We start from the raw sequence: 8,708 nt of genomic DNA, 5'->3' as shown, positions 1-8,708 counted from the left end.
CAGATAAGTTTCCTTACCTGCGGAGCACAGATAAGAATCGTCCCTATCTCTTGGATTGTTTTAAGGATGAAATTAATTGCCACACCTAAAGAGCTTAGGCCAGAACAAAGAGTAAGTAGTCAGTAAATAGTATTTTTTATTTTTCCAGAAATTATTAATGAGGGAACCAGTAAGATGTTACAACCAGTTTAAACGAAGCCAAAGAAACACAGCTTTATATGGAATAAAGGGATTTTGTAATGAATTTGCAAACAGGTATGAAACTGCTTTTTTATACGGGGTGGAGAGAAGGACGTGGATTATTTATTTGCATATCGAAGGATGAGAATTATTTTTGCATTGCTGTCAGTTATCTACAATTTCCAGAGTTGTAAAATAGCTCAAAGGCAATGGAAGGCACAGAGCCCCCCCAGAATCAAAATCACGTAACTCCAAAGGAGGTGCTCTAAACAACACAGTTTTCACTGAAGCACATTTTCCAAGTGCATTCCCAAGAGATTTTTTTTTTTTAGGATACAACCAGAGACCATGAGTCATTAAAAGTAGGGAGAAAATTAAAAAGACGGGTTGAAGGGCACCTGGCTGACTCAATGGGTAGAGCGCCATGACTCTTGATCTCAGGGTCATGACTTCGAGCCCCATGTTGGGTATAAAGACCACTTAAAATTTTAATTAAAAAAAGGGGTGCAGGGAGAGAGAGAGAAGGGGATAGGATCCTCAAGACAGGGACTAGGTAGGGGCGCCTGGGTGGCTCAGTTGGTTAAGCGTCTGACTTCGGCTCGGGTCATGATCACACGGTTTGTGGGTTCCAGCCCTGCATCGGGTTCTGTGCTGACAGCTCAGAGCCTGGAGCCTGCTGTCTCTCTCTGTCTCAAAGATAAATAAAACAAACAAAAAACAGGGACTAGGTATCCAGTTTTGGAAGGTGTGACAAGAAGTCCCCGGATATAGCAGAGCATGAGGTCAGAATGCAGCCAGCAACAGGTGCGGGAGGAGGGGCTTCTGAGGGCTTCAGGAAGAAGAAATGGAACTGATGTGCTTGAGCACCTGGAGAATATCACGGAAAGGCCCTTGGCAGATATGTGAAAGCTTTTAGAGGACACTAATGATAACTAACAGAAGGTGAAGTGAATAAAAAGAAGCCATCTCTGACTTTAGGGATACTGGGGGGGGGGGGGTCACACAAGAATGGAGCTAAATAAAGCTTACCTGGCTCAGCATGGTCGTTGTAACATAAATACCGACTATTCATCCAAAAAGTGTCCTAGAGCTGTGTTGGGGTGATGGGAGAGGAAAGTGATGGGTGTCCCTATGGGACAGTTAGGTACTCACACACCAAAGTCAGTGAATAATGTCTAAAAATGATAGATTAAGGGGCGCCTGGGTGCTAGTTAGCCATCTGACTTCAGCTTGGGTCACGATCTGGTCGTTTGTGAGTTTGAGCCCTGCATTGGGCTCTGTGCTAATAGCTCGGAGGCTGGAGCCTCCTTCAGATTCTGTGTCTCCCTCTCTGCCTCTCCCTGCTCGTCCTCTGTCTCTCTCTCTCTCTCTCTCTCAAAAATAAACATTAAAAAAATTAACAAATTAAGAACTAGCATTAGAGGGCGCCTGTGTGGCTCATGGTTTCCACCCAGACCATGATCTCAGGGTTGGTGAGATGGAGCCCTGTGTCAGGCTCTGCACTGACAGCAGTGAGCCTGCTTGGGATCCTCTCTTTCCCTCTCTCCCTGCTCCTCCCCTGCTCTCTCTGTCACTCTCAAAATAAATAAACTTAAAAAAAGTTACATACATTTAAAAAATAGCAGTAGGAACATACTGTTCATAAAAATGAAGATTAAATACCAGAGAAAATAGCTAGAAGTGTTGCCAATGGCTGCCTCCGGGAAGTAGTTCCTGGTGGTGAACAATCTTAGGGCAGCAAACTGCTGTTTTTCATTAAAAATGTATATATATGCATATACACACACATGCATATATATGTGTAACATACATTTATTAAAAACAAATTGGGAAAAATGATTACATGTAAAAAGGCATATGTTATTAAGTGCTGGTGAGGTGTGGGGAATCTCAAACACTCCTAATGAAGTATAAATTGGCACAGCCTTTTTGGAAGGGTCGCTTGGCAGAATCTAGTGAAATTTTACACGTACATACCCGTCAACCCCGCAGCCACACCTCTTGGCCTTTATTGTCCGAGAAACACTTGCACATGTGCTCAAGGAAGCGTGCCCAAGGATATTCCTGGAGCACTGCTTATAAGGTTAAAGAATGATGATGCTATAAATGACCAATAAAAGGAGAGTGGCAATACAACAAAACAAAACACAAGTCTGATTTTACTGTGCTGCTGACGTGTACTATATGCACTAGGCACTAATTAGGCAATATCTCTCTGACAGTTCAGTGAAAAACACAAGTCCCAGAACAACACCATTAATGGAAAAATTGCAGTCACACCCGTGCAAAATGAAGCAACACACACACACAGGTCTGTGTGACTTTTTTTTTTAATTTTATGTTTTTTATTTTAATTCCAGCTAGTTAAGATACAGTGTTATATAAGTTTCAGGGGTACAGTAGAATGTTTCCACACTTCCATATATCACCTGGTACTCATCATGACAAGTGCCCTCCACGGTCCCCATCACCTATTTCACCCATGAAGCAGTATATTTTTTGTATGTTCACATAAGCATCTCTATGCATAGGAAAAGTTCTGGAAGCATACATACCCGACAAAAAACGAAATCAAGTGGGGACTGCATCAGTACTGTCTTTTGAAGGAGAGGGGCAAAATTTTTAATTTTTAAGAAGTATTTATTATTTTGAAAGAGAGACAAAGTGTGAGTGGGGGAGGGGCAGAGAGCGAGGGAGATAACAGAATCAGAAACAGGCACCAGGCTCTGAGCTGTCAGCACAGAGCCCAACGTGGGGCTCAAACTCACGGATTGTGAGATCATGACCTGAGCCGAAGTTGCATGCTTAAACAATTGAGCTACGCAAGGTGCCCCGACATATTTTCAAATTAAAAATTTTTTGTAAATCATGTTAAAATACATGTAGCATGCATTTACGATCTTAACCCCTCTGTTAAGACAGTAAATGTGGGATGTACAGTTCAGTACATCCACTTTGTTGCCATGACCATCTCTAGAACTTTTCATCTGAAACTCTGATACCCTTTAAACAGCAACCCCCCCACCCCCACTGCCTGCAGGCCCTGGCATCCAGCATTCTATTTTGTCTCCGTGAATCTGACCGCTCTAAGTGCCTCATTTAGGTAAATTATCCAGTATAGGTCTTTGTGTGACTGGCTTATTTCATTTTGCATAATGTCCTCAAGGTTCATCCATGTTGTAGCATGTGTCACATTTCTTCCCCTTTTAAGGCTGGTTTGTGCTGACTGTTTTTGGTGAGAATATATACCTGTATTTCAGTAAAAATAAAAAGAAACAGTTTCCAAAAAGGAAAGCAAATACACACTTAGAAAAACAAACTGGCAGGAAAGACACAAAAATGTTACTCCTATATTTCTGGGTCAAGCGACTATGGTCGTTCACATTTTCTTTCACATTCTTTTTTGTCTGGATCCTGTGTTACTTTTGTGCTAGATGAAATATTAAAACTAGAAAGCAAGAAAATGTGCCATTCTGATTTTAACGCATCACCCCAAGCAGCCCTGCCATTTGGAAAGAAGTATCTGACTTGGTGCCTTGTGTGAGTTGTTGACTCTGTTGACTGTGGAGGTAGGGGTGGACTGATTGTGCCCAAGGCCCGGCCCGAGGGCACGGCTCACCCCCAGACTGGGGTTGTGGATCCCAAATGAGTAAAAAGATGTTCAGTCTAATTCATAACATGCAAATGACAAGGTAGAGTACAATGGAGTTTTATACACACACACACACACACACACACACACACACACATATTTTTGCCTATCAGTTTGGCAGCATTTGACAGATTTGACAATATTTTGTTGGTGTGTTGGTGAAGCTCTAGCAAAACAGGGCAGATTGGCTCAGTCTCTGTGGAGAGCAGTATCTAACAGAATTACAAATGCACGTGCCCTTTGCCTCAGAAATCCCACTTCTGGTAATCCATCTATCTAACAGATAAACGCGTGGGCATAATTATACATACACGATGATATTTGTGGCAGTGTTGTTTACAATAGTACAATTTCAGAAACAGCCAGTAGGGGACCAGTTAAATACACTTCTTTCGTTAAGCCACCCAGTCTGCGCGTGGAGCTATGGTGTCGTTGGGGGGGGGGGGGGGGGGGGGGGGGGGGGGGGGGGGGGGGGGGGGGGGGGGGGGGGGGGGGAGGGGAGGTAGGGAGGACCCAAGCGGAAGGAGGGCTTGTCCTATGTTATTTTTCAGGACAGAAGGCCACATGGTGAAATAAATGAGCTCTGTGCCTCAGTTTCCTTGTCTCTAAAAAGAAAATGGTGACTCTCACCTCCTAGAGTTACTCTGAGGATTACAGGAGCCAGTCCATGTCCAATGCTTGTTTCCAAGCCTGGTGCAGAGTGGGCACCATATAAGCTTATTACCCAGGCTGCTGCGTGGAATGGAGGAGGGTGGACTTGCACCTGCCTCCCGGGGACAGGCTCATCAGCCATGAGGGGGAACTCTAGCGGTCAAAGTTCAAGCTGCTTGGAGACAGACATAGGTCGTGTCAGAAGAGTCAAGTGTAATAGGAATACATGAGGGGCACCTGGGTGGCTCAGTCTGTTGAGTAGCTGACTCTTGATTTTGGCTTGGGTCACGATCCCTGGGTCATAGGATCAGGCCCTGTGTTGGGCTCCACGCTGAGCATGGAGCCTGCTTGGGATTCTCTCTCCCTCTCTCTCTCTCCCCTTCTCTCCTTCTCTCCCTCCTTCTGCCCCTCTCTCCTACTCGAGCATGGTCTCTCTGTCTCTCAAATTTTAAAAAATAGGAATATATAAGAGATTGTTCTGTAGCTGAGATGACCCAAGATCGGGGGCAGGGCTGACAGCCTGTTGTGTTGGTGACTCTCCCAAGAGCCACACGTGCTGGGCTTCACATCCTGGTGTGGGTCTCGGCTAGGCCCGTGACTTCATTTCTTCGGGAGCAAGTGGCAGCAGAGGCGGGAAGACCTATCCTGCCTGCACCAGGGGCAGTGACCCCCAGCCCAGCCAGCCCCTCCGTCAGACCCCTGGAAGAACAGCTGAGGGCTACAGGCAGTGGAAAACAACAGCAGACGACAGAGGGGCCACTTCCTTTTAAGGCCCGTTCCCAGGGCCCCTTGCGCTTCTGCTCACGGTTCCCTGGCGGAGGCTGGTCACAGCACACAACTAGCTGCTCAGTGGGGGAAATGCTCTTGCTGCTGGCGGCGCCTCCACCCTGAGTAAAATAAGCCCCACGGGTGATGGAAATGTTTTGGAACTAGGGAGTGGTAATGGTCATGCAACCTTGTCAGTGGCTAAATACTGCATTGTACACTTCAAAAGGGTGACTTTCGTTATTTGAATTTTATCACAGTTTTAAAAAATTGGACTTGGGTCGCTAAGGAGTAAGCTGCAAATGAATACTGGGGTGGCCAACCCGCAGGCTTTCTGTACCCGCTTTCTAATGGCAGCCACTTAATTGCATTAAGGCTTTCTTGGCTTCTGGGCACCGGGGACGGGGGGCGGGGGGTCGGTATCATGATTGACAGCTTGACAGCCTGAGTCACGTGCACACTCTATAGCTGGGGCTCAGGGTCTGGGTCTAGCAGAAGCCGGGTAGGAGTGCGGGGTAGACTCACAATCGTCCTTAAGCTTCCTTAAAGTGAGGCATTCCTGTGTTGGCACCAGAGGGACATGGCATTCCCTCCCATTACCTCAAGCAGCTGGTCACCAGTGGGCTTTGGGACAAACAAGTATCCGTAGGTGGCAGGGATACAATCCTGATGCAATGAAGAGAAGAATGAACTCATAACAGCCTCATCAGTGTTCTGGGGGCAGTCATAGATAGAGCTCCATTATTTATTCCCTGTTTCATGCCTGGGTTTTCTCCATGGTTTGCCTCAACAGTCCAGACCAAGCCAGGTGTTTGCTTTTGAACTGGATTCGTTGGCTCTTTGTAAGCCACACCCCACACTGAGGATCGCTCTCTCTGAGATCACCAGGAATGTTATGTCTAGATGGGCCTGCATTTCCACTGCACCCCAACTTTCATGAAATATTTCCTAGGGAAGAAAGGGGTGAGCATAGCACAGAGACCACAGGGGGTGTCATTAGAAAGTGGCTTATTTAGCTGCCTCTCCAGAAGCCCGAGTCCTGCCCAGGTGCCCGAGTCCTGCCCAGGTGCCCGAGTCCTGCTCAGGTGCCCGAGCCCTGCTCAGGTGCCAGAAGCCCAGAAGGAGCAGGGCAGGGAACCAGAGAGGAGGAGGAGAAAGAAAGGGTTAAGTCTGTCCAGGTTTTTCAATGTGATGAAACCAGGGTGGAGGGTCTGCCAAGAACAGGTCAGGTTCAAAACAGGAAACCCCAGGGTAGTGATAAATGGACACTTCTCTAGATTTTACATGGATCCCTAGGGAAAGTGCTGGAACTGATCTCATTTAACTGTGTGTGTGTGTGTGTGTGTGTGTGTGTGTGTGTGTGTGTTTACAGTCACATTGGAGAGGAAGTGGACAATGAGCTCTCCAGGTTTGCCAGTGACACTAATCTCTTCCAGGTGCTGAAATGCTAAGGTCGGGGTGGGGGTTCACGGCAGGAGGCTCCCGCAGCGTTTACTGGGAGGGGCAGGAAAGTGGCCGCAATGACGGGCAGGGGTAAAGCGGCATTCCGGGAGAGCCCGGGTTCTCTGAGCACCACACGTGCACGTCCTGGGGTGCCTGCAGCAACCAGCTACGGTGGGGGCCGTGGGGGAGGCGGGGCAGGAGTGCTGGCAGCCGGGGCCCACCTGCAGGCCGCTGTAACCTCCTGTCCCCTCCTGGCCTGGGCACGGACGCCATGCTTGTCTGGCTGCCCTGCCTTCACGGGATTCCTCCAGGAACCGCTGTTTTCCCCTCCTGCCGTGGGGCCTTGCTCTGTGCTCACCTCCCCTGCTTGCCTCCTGTTCCTGCAAGTCCCCCCTATCGGCTGCAGGAATGTTGACCCTCCCTAGCTTCTGACCGTGACCCTCATCTGCTCGGACGAAGTGTGGTGTGAGCTCAAGCTGTCCCCAACCCCAATACTGTATCCTCTACCATCCTTTGGTCTTTCCACCCCTTTCAGTAAGACCTGGGGCACCATACGTGTCCTTCTCCCCTACCCCCCAGCCCGCCCGCCACCATACGTGTCCTTCTCCCCTACCCCCCACTCTGACCAGCATTTGCTAGAACAGAGAAGCCGCACCTCAGAACACACTTTTCCTAGAATCACGGCAGATGCTCCTCATTCCCCTAGTTCTCTGATGGGGCTTCCTTGAGTCCCGCATTTCTGCTCCAGCCTTCCCCTCAGCATCAGGTGCTACCTTCAGCTTATCTTGCTCTTAATTCGGATTTGTTGGCTTTGTTTTATTTCACCGTAGCACCTCCCCTTCCTTCCACTTACCCCCACAAATGGTTCTGATTCTTGTTTTCAGGCACCATAACCAAGATACAAAATGTCCTCCTGGTGTTTACTTTCCAGGCCCCAGAGGTTCAACCAGCCAAGCTTGGTCTGCAGAGCCTAGGCAGTTATCAGAGGGTTCATAGGAAAGAGAAAGCCCCCTAAGGGTAAGAGACTTGGCCTCATCCTGCTACATACGTTAATCACAGGAGATGAAGCAGTAGCATTTTGAGAAGCAAACTTTCTTTTAAAAAAATTTTTCTTAATGTTTTTATTTATTTCTAGGAGAGAGAGAGAGAGACAGCATGAGCAGGGGAGGGTCAGAGAGAGAGGGAGATACAGACTCTGAAACAGGCTCCAGGCTCTGAGCTGGCAGTCAGCACAGAGCCCGACGCGGGGCTCGAACCCACGAACCGTGAGATCACGACCTAAGCGAAAGTCGGACGCTTAACCGACTAAGCCACCCAGGCGCCCCGAGAAGCAAACTTTCTAAAGTTTAAATTGTTGGAAGGGTGCCTGGGTGGTTCAGCTGGTTAAACGTCTTAGTTCGGCTCAGGTTGTGATCTCATAGTTTGTGAGTTCGAGCCCGGCCTTGTGCCTCCTCCTGTCAGTGTGGAGCCTGCTTCACACCCTCTGACCCCCCGCCCCCCTTTCTGTCCCACTCCCATTGTGTTCTCTCTCAGTCTCTCTCTCAAAAATAAATAAATATTAAAAAAGTTTTTTTTAATTGTTGGAAGTGCAACCAATGAAATAATTGATTCAGGCAGGGATCCTCAATAAGTAGTACTAAAATCATTCAGTAAAGACTAATTGAGAAACAGGATAATTGCCTGGTGCCTAACCCCACAGAATGACTTGTTAATCACAAGGGGAAAAAATAACTTCATAAAATAAAAATCTGTGATCAACTGACCAAATGTACCATCATTAATAGAGGGACATATTATGGGGTTCCTGATGTCATGTGATGTGAAATGTTCTTGCCAGTAGTGGTTAATCTTAATCTATTCCCCTTAATTTTTCAACCAGAGTTCTGGGAAAGAAATAAGTCCTAATGACCTAAGGCATCTATGTTTGAGCTCTTCAGAGAAACAGAACCAGTAGAGGGTGTGTGTGTGTGTGTGTGTGTGTGTGTGTGTGTGTCTTGGATTTGTTACAAAGAAGTGA

The sequence above is a fragment of the Hyaena hyaena genome, unplaced genomic scaffold (genome assembly GCF_003009895.1).
Source record: "Hyaena hyaena isolate Hyena2069 unplaced genomic scaffold, ASM300989v1 scaffold_82, whole genome shotgun sequence".
Lineage (NCBI taxonomy): Eukaryota > Metazoa > Chordata > Mammalia > Carnivora > Hyaenidae > Hyaena > Hyaena hyaena.
The sequence above is the reverse complement of the archived record's forward strand: the minus strand, read 5'-3'. Positions refer to the sequence as shown.